This window comes from Rhincodon typus, chromosome 18, assembly GCF_021869965.1.
Source record: "Rhincodon typus isolate 14 chromosome 18, sRhiTyp1.1, whole genome shotgun sequence".
NCBI lineage: Eukaryota > Metazoa > Chordata > Chondrichthyes > Orectolobiformes > Rhincodontidae > Rhincodon > Rhincodon typus.
Window position 1 is genome coordinate 17,715,816 of NC_063349.1, and position 16,639 is coordinate 17,732,454.

The window sequence follows — 16,639 nt, forward strand, 5'->3', positions numbered from 1 at the left end:
ACAACAAAATACTTGCAACTACGTGGGGATGATATGGTTAATCAGCAAAACATCCATTGATGTTCACTTCTACTGCATGAATCAATCAGAAGACGAGCAATGTGTTCTCAAACAGGGTCTAGAAAGGGTTCTTTTTGTATATTGATAACTTGTATGCTGCCCCATTTTGCCCTACAGTAAAGTCTTAATATGGAATTATGAGAAAGAGATAGGCCAACTTTGTCAAAGGAGGTCAAGTAGTCCCAATAGGGCGATCCAGCAACATCAGCAACATGATATTTAACAACAAATTATGAGAATTCTTACTGTAAATAATAACTTTGTTGCTGTCTACACTCTGCTTCTCTGCCTCAACATCAAAATTCAAATGCAAACAATGCAATATCAACAGTTTCACAGAACTGTACTGATCCCAGGATTCATTAGTGTTTTCAGGATTTCCCCTTTCGTAATCAACTACAAGAGTAACTATTCAGCTACAGCTAAGATTGCTGAACTTACCAAATTTTCATGATAGATACTGTTATTTGAATCTTTTTCTGTGGAAACAGTTACCGTGTCCCTTTTATAAAAATAAGAGGGCAATAAACGAGATCTTTCTGGATAATCAATAAAACCGTCCATCACTGTACTTCATATATTGGAAAACTCCTGCTTTTATCAGTACTTGTCTTCTTCACCATATATTTAAAGCGTTTTTCTTAGTTAATTTGTCTAAGTCGCTCTCCCTTCCTGCATCAAAAAAGAACTTTATTAGAAAAATTATATTCGCATGGTATTACATTTACACACGCATTGTAATAAAGATGAATAATTGCAATAAACATAAACATGTATAGACAAGAGTCCCTACGAAAATGTGTTCACTGATATTCCACTTTAAGGATTTTTTAAAGGCTCAAATTTTACTATACCAATAATCAAAACTTCAAAAAGTGAAAAAACCAAAATATATCAAGTACAAATACTTTAGTAAAATTTCAAGCTAGAGTATTCTAGCCTTACCAGGCAACAACTAGAAATTTGGTGCCAAAAATTATTCATCAAGACATGAGCACTGATAGTGCAGAAAAACAGGACACAAAGACAAAAGATTATGCTTACATGATCCTGCATTGAATTAAATGTGTGTGAAAATCCTCTCTACTGTGCTTAGAAACCATGTGTAGGTCACAAACAATGTTAGGAATCTCTCTAGATCTTGTTCAATTATTGAAAAAGACATTATTTAAGGTCAGATTACTGTAATGAGCAAACAAGAACACAAACACAGCTTGGGTAACCAGGCTCAGTAAATCAACATTACCTACAGCCAAAGTCTGCCTGTGAGAAACCAATACATGTCAATCTAGAAAAGTCACTAAAACTCACCAAAAGCTTCAGAAAGTCTGTCTTCAATAACAATCTTGATTTTAAAGATTTGAACAGCAAAACAAACGATTATAACATTATGGTAACCTAAACTGTATGTACATACAGTATTCCATCATTTACATTTGAGGAAGAACAAATACATTAAAGGCTGAAGGAGAATGCAAATGTTGAAGGTATTTTTTTACATATATAGAGTCCAGATGATGCAGAGAAAGAGCTAAGTTACACCAATATGGATAAGTAGTACTGCGGTTAATTCATTCATATGCCAGACCAAGGATTTAGGACTGTATCTATTACTTCTAAACATTAACTACGTTGTGATTCCAGCAGATAGTAACTCTAGACAGGTTAGATATTAGAGTGAAACCTGGCTTGATAGATCATAGATTTTGCTTTTGCAAATTGGTTACTGGGGTGGTCAATCACTGGACACACACAAGGCTGCCAATGTTCTTATAACAAAAGATAATAAGTTCATTACAGAAAATATAGGATAGATATAACAATTTAGAAAATTCCTAACAGCTATAGCAAAAATAAAATCAATCCTTTTCCAAACAATATTCTTTACAGACACTCAACCCCAGTATCACTCCCATCATAATTTTTGAATATCTTATTTAACTGATGAAGTTTCAAGCATTTCTTTTCAGCAACTTTCCATATATTTCCTCAATGTGATTCCATTACTGTCTATTCCTGAGATACAAAGACACTGGTCACGTCATTATGATTTCCAAAATGAATGTTAACAAATGCCCCATCTACTGAAACTGTTAAAAACCGTTAGAGTCATAGAGTCATACAGCAAGGAAACAGACCCTTTGGTCCAACCAGTCCATGCTGAACATAATCTCAAACTAAACTAGTCCCATCTGCCTGCTCCTGGCCCATATCCCTCCAAACTTTTCCTATTCATGTACTTATCCAAATGTCTTTGAAACATTGTAATTGTACCAGCATTCACCACTTCCTCAGGAAGTTTATTCCACATGCGAAACACCCTCTATGTAAAAAACTTTGCCTCTTATGTCTTTTTTAAATCTGTCTCCTCTCACCTTTAAAATGTGCCCCCTAGTTTTGAAATCCCCCATCCTAGGGAAAAGACAACTACCATCAACTCTATCTATACCTCTCATTATTTTATAAACTTCTATCAGGTCACCTGTCAATCTTCTACATTCCAGCAAAAAAAGTTCCAGCCTATCCAGCCTTTCTTTATAACTGAAACCTTCCATACCACGCAACATCCTGGTAAATCTCTTCTGAATCCTCTCCAACTTGATAATTTTCTTTCCTATAACTGGATGACCGGAAATGCACACAGAATTCCAGAAGAGGCCTTACCAATGTTCTGTACAACCTCAACATAACTTCCCAACATCTATACTCAAAGGACCAAGCAACAAAGGCAAGCATGTCAAATGCCTTTTTAACCACGCTGTCTATGTGTGACACAAACTTCAAAGAACGATGTACCTGCACACCTAGGTCCCTCTGTTCTACAATACTACCCAAGGCCCTACCATTAATTGTATAAGCCCTACTCTTGCTTGTTGTACCAAAATGCAACATCACACTTATCCAGATTGAACTTCATCTGCCATTTTTCAGCCCTCTGACCCATTTGATCAAGATCCCTCTGTAATCTTAGAAAACCTTCTTCAATGTCTACTATGCCACCAATTTTGGTGTCGTTCACAAACTTACTAACCATGCCTTCTACATTCTCATCCAAATCATTTATGTATATGACAAACAAAAGAGGACCCAGAACCGTGGAACACCATTGCTCACAGGCCTCCAGTCCAAAAGGCAAGCCTCCGCCATTACTCTGTCTCCTGCCGTTAAGGGAATTATGTTTCCAATTGGGAAGCTTACCCTGAATCCCATGCGACCTACCGTTACTGATTAGTCTACCATATGGAACCTTGTCAAAGGCTTTAAAATCCAAATGAACAATGTCCACTGCTCTTCCATCATTAATCTTGTTGGTAACTTGCTCAAAAAAATCAATCAAGTTTGTGGGAACCGATTTTCCTCACACAAAACCATGCTGACTATCCCTAATCAATTTTGCCTCTCTAAATATCCATAAATCCTATCCTTTATAATCACCTCCAACAATTTACCCACAACCAAAGTCACACTCACAGGTCTATAGTTCCCTGGTTTCTCCTTAAAATCTTTCTTAAACAAAGGGACAACATTAGCCACCCTCCAGTCATCAGGCACCTCACCCATAGTTATAGGTGATGCAAATATTTCTGCAAGGGGTCTCGTAATTTCCTCCCTTACTTCTCACAATGTTCTGGAATACATTAGATCAGGTCCTGGAGATTTATCCACCTTGACATTCTCAAAGACCTCCTGAACTTCCTCTTCTGTAAAGTGTACTGTTTTTAAAACATCAAAGTTTATTTCTCTGCATTCTCTAGACTCTATTTCTTTCTCCACAAATCAGAAAAGATTCATCAGGATGTTGCTGGGAATGGAGGGTTTGAGTTACATGGAGAGGTTGGATAGGCTGGGACTTTTTTCACTGGAGCGTAGGAGGTTGAGGGGTGACTTCATAGAGATTTATAAAATCATGAGGGGTGTAGATAAGGTGAATAGCAGGCATATTTTCCTATGGTGGGGAATTTCAAGATGAGGGGGCATATTTTTAAGGTGAGAGGAGAAAGATTTTTAAAAAAATGAGGGGCAACTTTTTTTTTTTACACAGAGTGGTTCGTCTATGGAATGAACTTCCAGAGGAAGTGGTGGATGTGGGTACAGTTACAATGTTTAAAAGACATTTGGATAGGTACATGATTAAGAAATGTTTGGAGGGATATAGGCCAAGCGCAGGCAGGTGGTTTATTTTGGGATATGATTGGCATGGACTGGTTGGACCGAAAGGTCTGTTTCTGTACTGTAAGAATCATGGTCATAGACTCAATCAGTAACTTGATTCTCACTGTAAACCACATTTACACAGCTGCAACTGAAGCATGGTTTGTAAATGAATTAGACAAATTTGACTGATTCACAATTCAGAATAACATTATGATGGAATGGAACACAATTTAATACCACAAATAATTCATGTTTAATTTGGTCTTTGAACATTTTTATTTTTCTTCTTCAAAGGATTTCAACATTTTAGGTATTTGGAAAAGTATGGGCTAATAATTTAAATTCAAAACAGCTTTTTAAAGACTTTTTTTTAAATACAAAGGAAAAGAGATTTCTGTGAAAGCTGAAAATGTAAATAAGAATAGAAAATTCTGAAAATACTTGAAAGATCATGCAGTATCTGTGTAGAAATAAACAGTTAACATTTCAGGTTGATGAGTCTTTCAACAGAACTAGAAAAAGCTAGTTAAAACAGGTTTTAAGCAAATGCAGAGGCAGAGAAAGGGGAATGAGATGGTGAACAAAAGGCTCAATGCTCAGTTCAACAATTTCAGATCATATCCTTTGCCTACGCTTTGTTTTCTATAGCAGCTATTGGTAATGATTCTGCTTTAACCATTTACACTTCTTCTGGAATCGTCTTTTGTTTCCTTACTTGTCCCATGATCCTTTTTTTTGTCATTTCCTTTTGGCTTTCACACTGTTTCGTCCTTTTATCTGTTCTGTCATCACCACCATCCATTTCCCTGCTTGCTTAAAACCTGTTACAACTGTTTCTGGTTTCCTACTAAGCCACCAGTCTGAAATATTAACTCCACTTCTCACTTCACAAATGCTACCTGACCTGCTATGAATTTGCAGCATTATATCGAATTATTTTGCGATTAATTTGATAAAATACTTCCATCATAAATGAAAGGGTTGATGTGACAGTGTTTCAAATCACTAAAAGTTCTTTGAGCTTTCAAACCTGAAACCTCCATCACTTAGAAGGGCTGCAGACACGTGGAAACATGACCGATTTCAAATTTCTTTCCAAGTCACTTTTCATTCTGAAATACGTAGCCCATCCTTCAACTGCAGTGGGTCAAAATTTTGGAACCTGCCCCCAAACAGCACTGTAGGTACATTTGTACCACATGAACTGTAAAGTTTCAAGAAAGCAGCACATCACTATCTTCTCAAGGGCATTAAGGATGGGCAGTAAATGGTGACCTTGCCACTGAAACTCATACCTCAAGAATTAATTAAAAAAGCACATTGGGAACAGCAATATCATAACATTAATTGGATAGTCGATGCAGATGCAATGGCCTCCTGCTGCACTGTGACACTTCTGTGATTCTCTGTACGGGGAGCTTCAAAAAGGTGCTCATCCCCCATCAAGATGGTCTCAAGGCTCTCCAATTTTTACTGGATAAAAGGCCTGGACCATCCCCCTCCACCACCGCTTTCTTCCGCCTGGGCAAGATCATCCTCACTCTGAAAAACTTCTCTTTTAACTCCCCTTAGTTTCTTGAAATCAAAGGTGTGGTCGTGGGTATCCACAAGGGCCCCAGTTATGCCTGTCTCTTTGCGGGCGATGTGGTACATTCCTTGTTCCAGTCTTATTCCAGCCCCAACCACAAACTTGCTTTGGTGTATCGATGATATCATCGGTGATGCTTCCCTCTCTCATCTGAAATTGGGACAGTATTTCTACTTCTCATCCAATTTCTGTTCCACTCTCACCTTCACCTGGTCTATCTCTGACTCCTCCCTTTGACATCTGTTTCCATTTCTGGGGATAGGCTGACTACCAATATCCATTACAAACCCACCAACTCCCACAGTTACCTTGACTATACATCCTCCTACCCTGCTTCCTGTAAAGACTCTATTCCATTCTCCCAGTTCCTCCTTCTCCATCACATCCATTCTGATGATGCCAACTTCAACAAGGTGGCCTCTGCAATTTCCAACTTCTTCCTCAACTGAGGATCCTCAGCACCACAGATGACAAGACCTTCCGCCGGGTCCGACCCATCTCCCGCACTTCAGCCCTCACTCCCTCTTTTCCCTTCGACAAGAATGATAGAGTCCCTCTTGTCCTCACCTACCATCCCAGCGGCATCCACATCCATAAGATCATTAGCTGCTATTTCCTTCACTTCCAGCCAAATGGCACCACAAGACTTATATTTCCCTCACCTCTTTTGTCTGCCTTCCACAGGGACCATTCCATCCGTGACACTCTGGTCCCACTCCTTCTTCACTCCCAACATCTCCCCTCTACCCACAACACCTTCCCCTGCAATTGCAGAAGGTGTAATACCTTACTATTTATTTCCTCTCTCCTCACCATCCAAGGTCCCAAACATACCTTCCAGGTGAAGCAGTGATTTACCTGCATTTCACTCAATCTAGTTTACTGCATTTGTTGCTCACAATGTGGTCTCCTCTGCACTGGGGAAACGAAGCGCAGACTGGGTGACCATTTTGCAGAACACCTACGTTCTGTCCACAAAAAAGACACCAAGTTTCCAGTTGCCTGACATTTCAACACACCACTGTGTCCCCTGGTCAACATATCTCTCTCTCAGGCTTGCTGCAGTGCTCCAGCGAAGCTCAGCACAAACTGGAAGAACAGCACCTCATTTTGTACTTGGAACTCTGCAGCCTTCTGGACTTGATACTGAGGTTAACAATTTTAGGGCTTGAGGCACCTTCTATCATGTCCTTACTCCAACCCCCAGATACCAGGCCTTGTAATCACATTGGGTGCTACCACATGCAACCCATTGATAGCCATTAATGGTCCCCATTAGCAGCTATTCATTCCCCTAACCTGACCTTTACCCACCCCTTTGTCTGACCAACTCTCTATTTGGGCTCTATCTCCACTTAACATTTACTCTAATCACTTCCATCACCCCATTTTCTGCATAAATACCAACATTTTCTTGGCTACAGTCAGTTCTGAAGAAGGGTCACTGGACCCAAAACATTAACTCTGCTTTCTCTCCACAGACGCTGCCCGACTTGCTCAGATTTTCCAGCAATTTCTGTTTTTGCTTCTGAAATCCTCTGTGTCCGTGAGTTCACCACTCATGAAATTACCTATCCGCGCCAAAAAGTAAGTAGCAACAAAATTCAACATCTGGCTAATCCATAGTTTTTGTTATATTTTTCACCTGTATTTTTAAGGGGCTCCAGTCATGGGGGCTCTCAGAAACGGATTTGGAGAAATGACTCTAAGTAAAGTCACTATAGTGCTACTGGAACATAGGGCTGCTCTCTCATTAGAGAGACATGAATGGATAACTACACCTCAGATAAGGGGAGAATTTGAGAAGGAGAGTCCTTCATGGTAACCTTAGTTGATATGGGAATTACTTTGTTTACTAGCATTTAGAATAAAACAGATGGAACTGATATTATAAACAGAAATAACTATGATCTGCTGGCCATTAAGGAGACATGGCTGCAGGGTAGCATGGATTGGAGCCTGAATATTGAATGATACATGAAATTTAGAAAGGACTGGAAGCTTGGAAAATGTGAAAAGGCGACTCTGTTAATTAATACAGCCATAGACCCATAGAGATGTACAGCACAGAAACAGACCCTTCAGTCCAACTCGTCCATGCCAACCAGATATCCTAGATAAATCTAATCTCATTTTCCAGCATTTGGCTCATATTCTTTTCATCCAGATGGCTTTTAAATGTAATTGTACCAGCCTCCACCACATCTATTTCAATGCAAGAGGGCTGACAGGTAAGACCGATGAACTCAGGACATTGATAGGTATGTGGGACTGGGATATTATAGCCATTACAGAAACATGGTTAAGGGAGGGACAGGACTGGCAGCTAAATGTGCCAGGGTACAGGTGCTTTAGCCAGGACAGAGGTGGAGGAAAGAGGGGAGAGGGGAATTGCATTTTTGATTAAGGGGAGTATCATAGCAGTAGTCAGAGATGAAATAACTGATGGATCATCCAATGAGGCTTTGTGAGTGGAGCTAAGAAATAAGAAGAGGATGGTGACATGATTGGGGTTGTACTATAGGCCCCCAAATTGTCAACGGGAATTAGAGGAACAATATACAGCGAGACGTGGGATACTTGCAGGAGCAATAGGGTTGTCGTGTGGGGGATTTTAATTTCCTAACATAGACTGGGACTGCCATAGCGTTAAGGGCTTAGGAAGGGTGGAACTTCTTAAATGTATTCAGGAAAGTTTCCTTAAGCAGTATATAGAGGCTCCTACTTGGGAAGGGGCAAAACTTGACCTACTCTTGGGAAATAGGGCAGGACAGGTGACTGAGGTGACAGTGGGGGAGCACTTTGGGAACAGTGACCGTAGTTCTATTAATTTTAAAATAGTTATGGAAAAAGGCAAAGCTGGTCCACAGGTTCAAGTTCTAAACTGGGGCAAGGCGGATTTTGATGGAATTAGACAGGAGCTTACAGGAGTTGATTGGAGTAGTTTGTTTGCAGGCAAAGAGACCTTTTAAAGTGTGATAGCTGGAGTTCAAGGTCTATATGTTCCTATGAGGATGAAGAGCAAGGTTGGCAGGAGTAGGGATCCCTGGATGACAAGAGACAATAAGGCTTTGACCAGAAAAATGGAGGGGGCATGGCTCAGGTTCAGGCAGCTGGGATCAATGGAATCCCTGGAGGTATATAGGGGATACAGGAGTTTACTGAAGAAGGAAATTAGGAGGGCGAAAAGGGGGCACGAGATAGCTTTGGCCGAGAAGATCACAGTGAATCCATACAGATTCTTTCAGTATATTAAAAGGAAAAAGAATAACTAGTGAGAGAATAGGATCCCTCAAGGACAAACTGGACATGTATGTGTGGAACCACAAGAGATGGGCGACGTCCTCAATGAATATTTCTCCTCTGTGTTTACCATGGAGAAAGACAAGATGACTTGGGAACTTGAGAACAGTCAATATCACAATACAGGAGGTGTCGGAAGTATTAGAATGTACAAAGGTGGATAAATCTCCTGGTCCTGACCAGATATATCCAAGAACTCTGTAAGAGGCTAGGGAAGAAATTGCAGGGACCCTGGCTGATATATTTGCATCATCATTAGCCATGGGTGAAGTCCCGGAAGACTGGAGGGCAGCAAGTGTTGTGCCCTTATTCAAGAAGGGCTGAAAAGAAAAACCTGGGAATTATAGACCAGTAAGCTTAACATCTGTGGTAGGTAAGTTACTTGAGAAGATTCTGAGGGATAAGTTATACAAGCATTTGGAAAGACAGGGTTTGATTAGGAGTAGTCAGCATGGCTTCGTGCATTGGTTTGAATTCTTTGTTGAAGTGGCCAGGAAGGTTGATGTGGGCAGGGCAGTAGACATAGTCTATATGGATTTCAGTGAGGCCGTTGATAAGGTTCCACATGGTAGGCTGCCCTGGAAGGTTAGATCACATGGAATCCAGTGAGAGCTGGCAAAGTGGATACACAATTGGCTTAATGGTAGCAAGCAGCGTTTAATAATGGAAGGATGCTTGTCTCACTGGAGGCCTGTGACTAGTGGTGTGCCACAGGGGTCGGTGCTGGGTCCATTGCTGCTTGTTATTTATATCGATGATTTGGATGAGAATGTACAAGGCATGATTAGTAAGTTTGCGGATGGCACTAAAATAGGCAGTATCATGGACAGTGAAGAAGGTGATCAGAAACTGCTTCAGGATCTTGATTAGCTGGGGAAGCGAGCCGAAAAATGGCAAATGGAGTTTAATATAGGTAAGTGTGAGGTGTTGCATTTTGAAAGTCAAATCAAGGTAGGAGTTTCCTGGTGAATGGTAGGGGCTTAAGGAGTGTAGTGGAATAGAGGGACCTTGGAGATCAGGTGCATGGTTCTCTGAAAGTGGAGTCACAGGTAGACAGGGCAGTGAAGAAGGCTTTTAGCACACTGGCCTTGATCAGTCAGGGCATTGAGTATAGAAGTTTGGAAGTTATGATGCAGTTGCACATGACAATGCTGAGAACACAGGAGTACTGTGTTCAGTTTTGGTCACCTTGCTGTATGAAGGATGTTATTAAACTGGAAACAGTGCAGAAGAAATTTACAAGAATGTTGCCAGGTCTCAAGGGACTGAGTTATAGGGAGAGGTTGAACAAGCTAGGACTTTTTTCTTTAGAGCTTAGGAGACAGAGGGGGGATCTTATAGAAGATCATGAGAGGCATGGATAAGGTGAATGCACTCAGTCTTTTTCTCAGTGTTGGGGAATGGAGGACTAGAGGGCATCAGTTTAAGCTAAGAAGGGAAAAATACATGGGAACCTGAGGGGCATTTTATTTTACACAGAGGGTGGTACGCATATGGAATGAGCTGCCAGTGGAAGTGGTTGAGGTGGGTACATTAATAACATGTAAAAGGCATTTGGACAAATACATGGATAGGAATGGTTTAGAAGGGTATTGGCCAAGTGCAAGGAAATACACTTAGCGTGGAAGCACATTTTGGTTGGCACAGTCCAGTTTGAGCCAAAGGGCCTGTCTCTATGCTGTAGGACTCTATGACTCTCTATGACTCTATGACTTCCTCTGGCAGCTCATTCCATACATGCACCACCTTCTGTGTGAAAAAATTGCCCCTTAGGTCCCTTTTAAGTCTTTCTCACCTTATCTCTACCTTATTATGGTATTAACTCAGTATTAACACAGAGCAATCACCCATTGTGAAGAAGGGTCACTGGACCCGAAAGATTAACTCTGATTTCTTTCCACAGATGCTGCCACACCTGCTGAGATTTTCCAGCAATTTCTGATTTTGTTCGTAGGTTACACCAGACCTGATACCATGCAACAAGATTGGTTCAATGACTTCATAGGGAAGGCACCCATAGGTAGCAGCTATCATAGTGTGATTGAATTTTACGTTCAGTTTGAAGGAGGGATGAGTTGGTTCAAGCCTAGTATTTAACACTGGTAAAGACAATTATTAGGGCATGAAAGTCAGACTAGCCAAATAAACAGGCAAAATAGTTAAGGGATAAGTCAACAGAGTTGTAGTTATAGTCATTTAAGGGGACATTTCAGAGTACACAAAATAGATATATTCCAACAAGGAAGAAAAATTCCAAGGGGAGGACCAACCATCTATGGTTAACTCATAAAGTTAAAGATAGTACCAAACTTTAAAAAGAGCATACAACACTATAAAAATAGGTGGCAAGTGAAAAATTGGACAGAATATAAATATCAGAAAAGATTGACTGAAAGATTAACAAGAAGGGAAAACTTGAAGTAAAAGAGAAAGCTAGCTAGAAATATGAAAACAGATTGTAAGAGTCTCTATAGGTACTTATTTAGTTAAAAAAACATTAGTCTGTGGAATTCACAATAGAAAACTTGGATGGTAAATGAATTGAAGATTTTTTTTGCATTGGTCTTCTCTGTAGCGGATATAAGTGATATCCCATAAGTAGCTGTGAATGAGGAAGTCTAGGGCATTACAATGGGAAATGATACTGGGCAAATTGCTGAAGATGTGGGCTGACAAGTCCTTAGATCTTAGTTGGTTTCATCCTAGGGCCTGAAAGGAAGTAACCAGTGAGACTGTTGATATCTTGTTTCTAAGTTTCCAAAAATTCCTAGATTCAGGAAAGTTTCTACTATATTAGAAAATAGCAAATGTAATTCCTTTATTCAAAAAGGGAAGGGGACAGAAAGCAGGAAAGTGCAGGCAAGTTAAATACCTGTCATAGGCAAGATGCTAGAATCTTTTATAAATGACCTTGTGGCAGGATACTTAGGAAAGTTCAAGATAATCAGCAGAATCAACATAGGTTCAAGAAAGGGAATTCATATTTAATCAATTTATTATAGTTCTTTGACATGCTGTGTATAAAGTGGAACTGCTGATGTGCTGCACTTGGAATTCCACAAAGCATTCGATAAAGTGCCATTTCAGAGGTTACTGCAGAAAATAAAATCTTACAATGTAGGGGTCAACATAATAACAATGATAAAAGATTGGCTAGTTAACAAAAATCAGAGTTGATGTAAACAGGTAATTTTCAGGTTGGCAAGGTGTAATGAGTGGTGTGCCACAGGGATGTCAACATTTTTCAAATCGAGCTAAATAATTTGTATGAAGGGATCAAAGGTGCCGTTGCTAAAGTTGCCTATGACACAAATATAGTTAGGAAAGTATATTGTGAAGGGGACATAAGGAGGCAACAAAGGGATATAAATAGATTATGTGAGCACGAGGAGTTCTAGCAAATAGGGTATAATATGGGAAAATATGAAGTTGTCCATTTTAGCAGAAAGAATAAAAAAAGAAAAATCTAAATGGTGAGAGACTGCAGTGCACTGAGATGCAGAGGAAGTTAAGTGCCTTAATGCACAAATTATAAAAGGTTAACATGCAATTAAGTACAAGTAATCAGAAAAGCTAATACAATGCTAGGGAACTGAATATAAAAGTTGGGAAGTTATGCTTCAGTTGTACAGTTTATTGGTGAGGTCACATCTGGAGTACTATACAGTATTGGTCTCCTTATTCATAGAAGGATGTAAATGTGTTGGAAGCAGTTCAGAGAAGGTTACTAGACTAAAATCTGGGCAAGTTCGAGGGGTCTTGCTAGGATGGATGTGGAAACAGGTTTACTTTTAAGGGAGAATGTAGATGTAAGGGTGACTATTTAAAAAGATGTGGTCAACCATATAAGACAGATAAAAGGAATTTTCTCACTGGAAGTTCAAGTATCTCTGGAACTCTCTTCATGAAAAGGGAGTGGAAGCAGGGATTTTGGATATTTTTATGGCAGAGGCAAATAGATTCTTAATAAGAAAGAGGTTGAAAGGTTGTGTGGGTGAATGGGAAAATGGAATGAGTAATCAGACAGCCTGATCTTATTGAATGGCGGAGCAGGTGCAAGGGGTCAGATGGCCTACATGTACATATTTCTATGTAGATACATAGCTGGTGAAATGTAACACACAGCAATTTCAAGCGACACTACCAAAATGCATGAATAAGAATTGGCAACATGGAGTGGATGGTATAATTTTAATTCAGGACATCTCACTTAAGGAAGCACATCAATGCTTTAGATTGAAGAAATTTGCTAGAATGATATCACAATATCATTTCAGTTGGGTAAAGAGACTGGAAATGCTGTCCTTTTTCTCTGTAGAACAGACAACATTGACAGGAGAGTTAAAAATGTTCAAAATCATAAATAGTTTTGATAGAGTAAAGTAAATAAGCAGAAATATCAGTACCCAGAGAAAAAGATTTAAGGTAATTTGCAAAAAAAAAGTAACAGGAAGTAAGATTTAACATAATGCACATGGCTAAAATATATCTAAATGGGTAACAGCAACTGTAAAATAGCCCTCATGCATATATATATATATATAAGGTTTTTCATTTTATGCAACATTTAAAGATTGAAGTTTTACAGAAAAAATTACAAATTATTGCATGGAATGGTCATAATTAATGATTTTTTAAACAAGTAAATCAAATGGACACTGCAAGTTAAACATTACAAAGCCAGGTGTCCCGTGAGACACACTGTATGTAAACAGTAACTGGGGTGTAAATTAACTTAAATAAATATCAGGCAAAATTTATGCACCTGACAAACGGTTCTTTAAGCTCTAACGGTATCTAAATGGCTGCAAAGGCACAGCATACACTTTATCAGTTAATGTACTGGCACTAATAAAAGTGGTAATTAGCACGTTAATAATGAACTGGCACTTCAATCAGATGCTGTAATCTTAGTTCCCCATGATTATTCATCTTTGTCAATACAATTCAAACAGTGATAGTCTACGGTGTTTCAAGAAGAAGGACATTCCTCTATGTGAGCACACAAAGACTTTGGAATTAAATGAAGTATGTCACAAGACTATGTTAAAATGCATAATGCATTGTCAAAGCTGTATGAATGTCAAACAGAAATTCAATTCATTGACATGATATGAATAGCTCTGAGCATTTCACAGGTAACTTTTTACTTCCATTTTGACATGAAATGAGAGAAAAGTCCCAAGTTGAAGATAAGAGATAACAAGGTGTAGAGCTGGATGAACACAGCAGGCCAAGTTGAAGATAATTGTCTCTTGATTACAGTAAATAGCTCAAGCAACAAACTAGGCAGTTGAAACTCAAGCACTCAATTATTGAGAAAGATCAGTGATAAACAAAGTATTTCCCCAACTCCTCAAATCCAAATGGCTAGGCAAAAATCACTGGTTGAATGAGAAATAACAGACCTTTTCCAAAGGAAGATTTCCATGTTGATAGCACAAGGAGAAACAATACCATAAACTGCAGGGTTATCCCTACTAATTACTCGCTCCCAGCAACTTGTTGCATAATACAGAAATATTCTCCCTCGCTTTATTATCTTATAGAATAACAGATACTGGTTTCTTCCAGAGGAAGCATATCATCACACAAAAACATCCTCAAAGTGTAGCAAGCGCTACTTCTGCAAGACGTACCTAAAAAGAATGGGTAATATAACAACAAACATGAAAATTTGAGAATGATGGATGCCTGGAAGTTTTAGAAATATGCACACTTAATCAAAGAGCTCAGATAGTTTATATACGGAATAATAAATATCTGGCAGTGAGTTATAGGTTGGCATATAAATGATTTATAATTGTCATTGGAACACTAACACAAGATACTATGTGGCAATAGTCTGGAATACTACAAGCTGGAAACGAAGGAAGTATATTCATAAGTCAGAGATAGTAAGAACTGCAGATGCTGGAGTCAGAGGTATCCTCCAGCTCCACACTGTGTTATACCACATTCATAAGGTAATTTAGTACCAGGTCTCATGGTAGACCGCATTGATCAGGAACAATCCATTTGATTTATAAAGAAAAGGAAGACAGACTTTCCACAATTGTAACACTGGAAACACTAACTGATTTATGCCCAATAAGCTCCCACAATAGCAACATGGAAAATGTATTTTCGTTATTTTGATTGAGGAATAAATATTGGTTAGAAACCAGTGATAACTGGCCTGCTCTTCTTCAAAATAGCAGCATGAGATCATTTATATTCATCTGAGAGGGTATACAGAACCTTGATTTGACTTGAAACCTTCAGCCAATATTGCAGCGGAGTTCCAACCTATTTTGCTGTTTCCAAGTCCTGGACTGGAACGCATAACCTTTTGCTTCAGAGGTATGAACACTACCCACTAAACTATGGCTGAGATTGTACATGATCAAATCCATATTAAAGATTAGCTTGCGTTTTCTGCCACCACAACTACAAGAGGCACACTCACAGCCCATGTAGTCTCACTGTATGTGACATCACTACTAATGATGCCACAGGACTTGTGTCACGGCTTCATACTTGAAGTGTAATAGCTTGGTGTCTCCGAACCGAATAGTAAAATATTCACCTAGAGGATTACTCTCAGAAACAACCTTCAGTGTCTCACCCACTACCTCACTCGCTGCTCCATTCCCAAAGCAAAGTGGCAAGCCAAACTGTGAGCAAAGCAATCAGTGGGTCACTGAGGGGTAGGGGGCAGTGGGAGATGTGGTGAAGGGAACAGAGAACAGGACAGTGAGGGAGATGCAATAACAGGTGCATATTAATGCTATCAGCAGTACTGACTCCTGGTTCCAGCCTGTTCTCAGGTGATTTTTGCAGGAAGATTAGTTACTATTATGTAACTGCATGCTTCTCAATGGATAGTTCAAATTCTACTAATAATACTAGTCATTCCCATAAGCTGCATCCCTTAAAATCTGCAGAGTACTGTAGATCATGACAAACAAGTTGGCCTTTGAAGCAAAATCAGGAGTTGACTTATAGGTATTTTAATCAACTTGTCCAAATATGTTATGACACACCTCAGGGAAAGACGAGCCTTCTGGCTCAGAGGTAAGAACACTAATATTGTGTTACAACAACCTTCTTACTGTGTCGCCCCCGGATCGGGGGTGTTTCAGATATTAAACCAATAAGAACACATACTATAATTGATCTTAGCCAAAAGTCATCATTTTGAAATGTGAAAAGAACCATAACATGAAAATTCAAATGAAATTATCCCATTTTATTTAATAAAATACAAGGATAGTTTGAATCACAATCATATATTTTTAAAAATCATGAAAATCACAGTGCAATGCAAAGTGTTCCTTGAATATATCTCAATTCACTTTGACTGTGGCATTATTGTTAAAGTGCCATTCTAGTTCAGATATAGTTGTTTTGGTTTCAGAATCAACCCTCCAGAACATATCAGGTTCCTAATCTAGAGATAGTAGGAAGAGCAGATGCTGGAGAATCTGAGATAACAAGGTGTAGAGCTGAATGAACACAGCAGGCCAAGCAGCATCAGAGGAGCAGGAAAGC

At 39.3% G+C, this 16,639-nt stretch overlaps 1 long non-coding RNA gene and 1 pseudogene across 1 annotated transcript in view; both read right to left on the reverse strand.

Moving 5' to 3' along the window:
- Window positions 1-16,639, reverse strand: part of LOC125485407 — a 68,816-nt gene that overhangs the window by 24,858 nt on the left and 27,319 nt on the right. The window lies entirely within an intron of this gene.
- On the reverse strand, window positions 16,089-16,292 carry LOC125485413 (annotated as a pseudogene).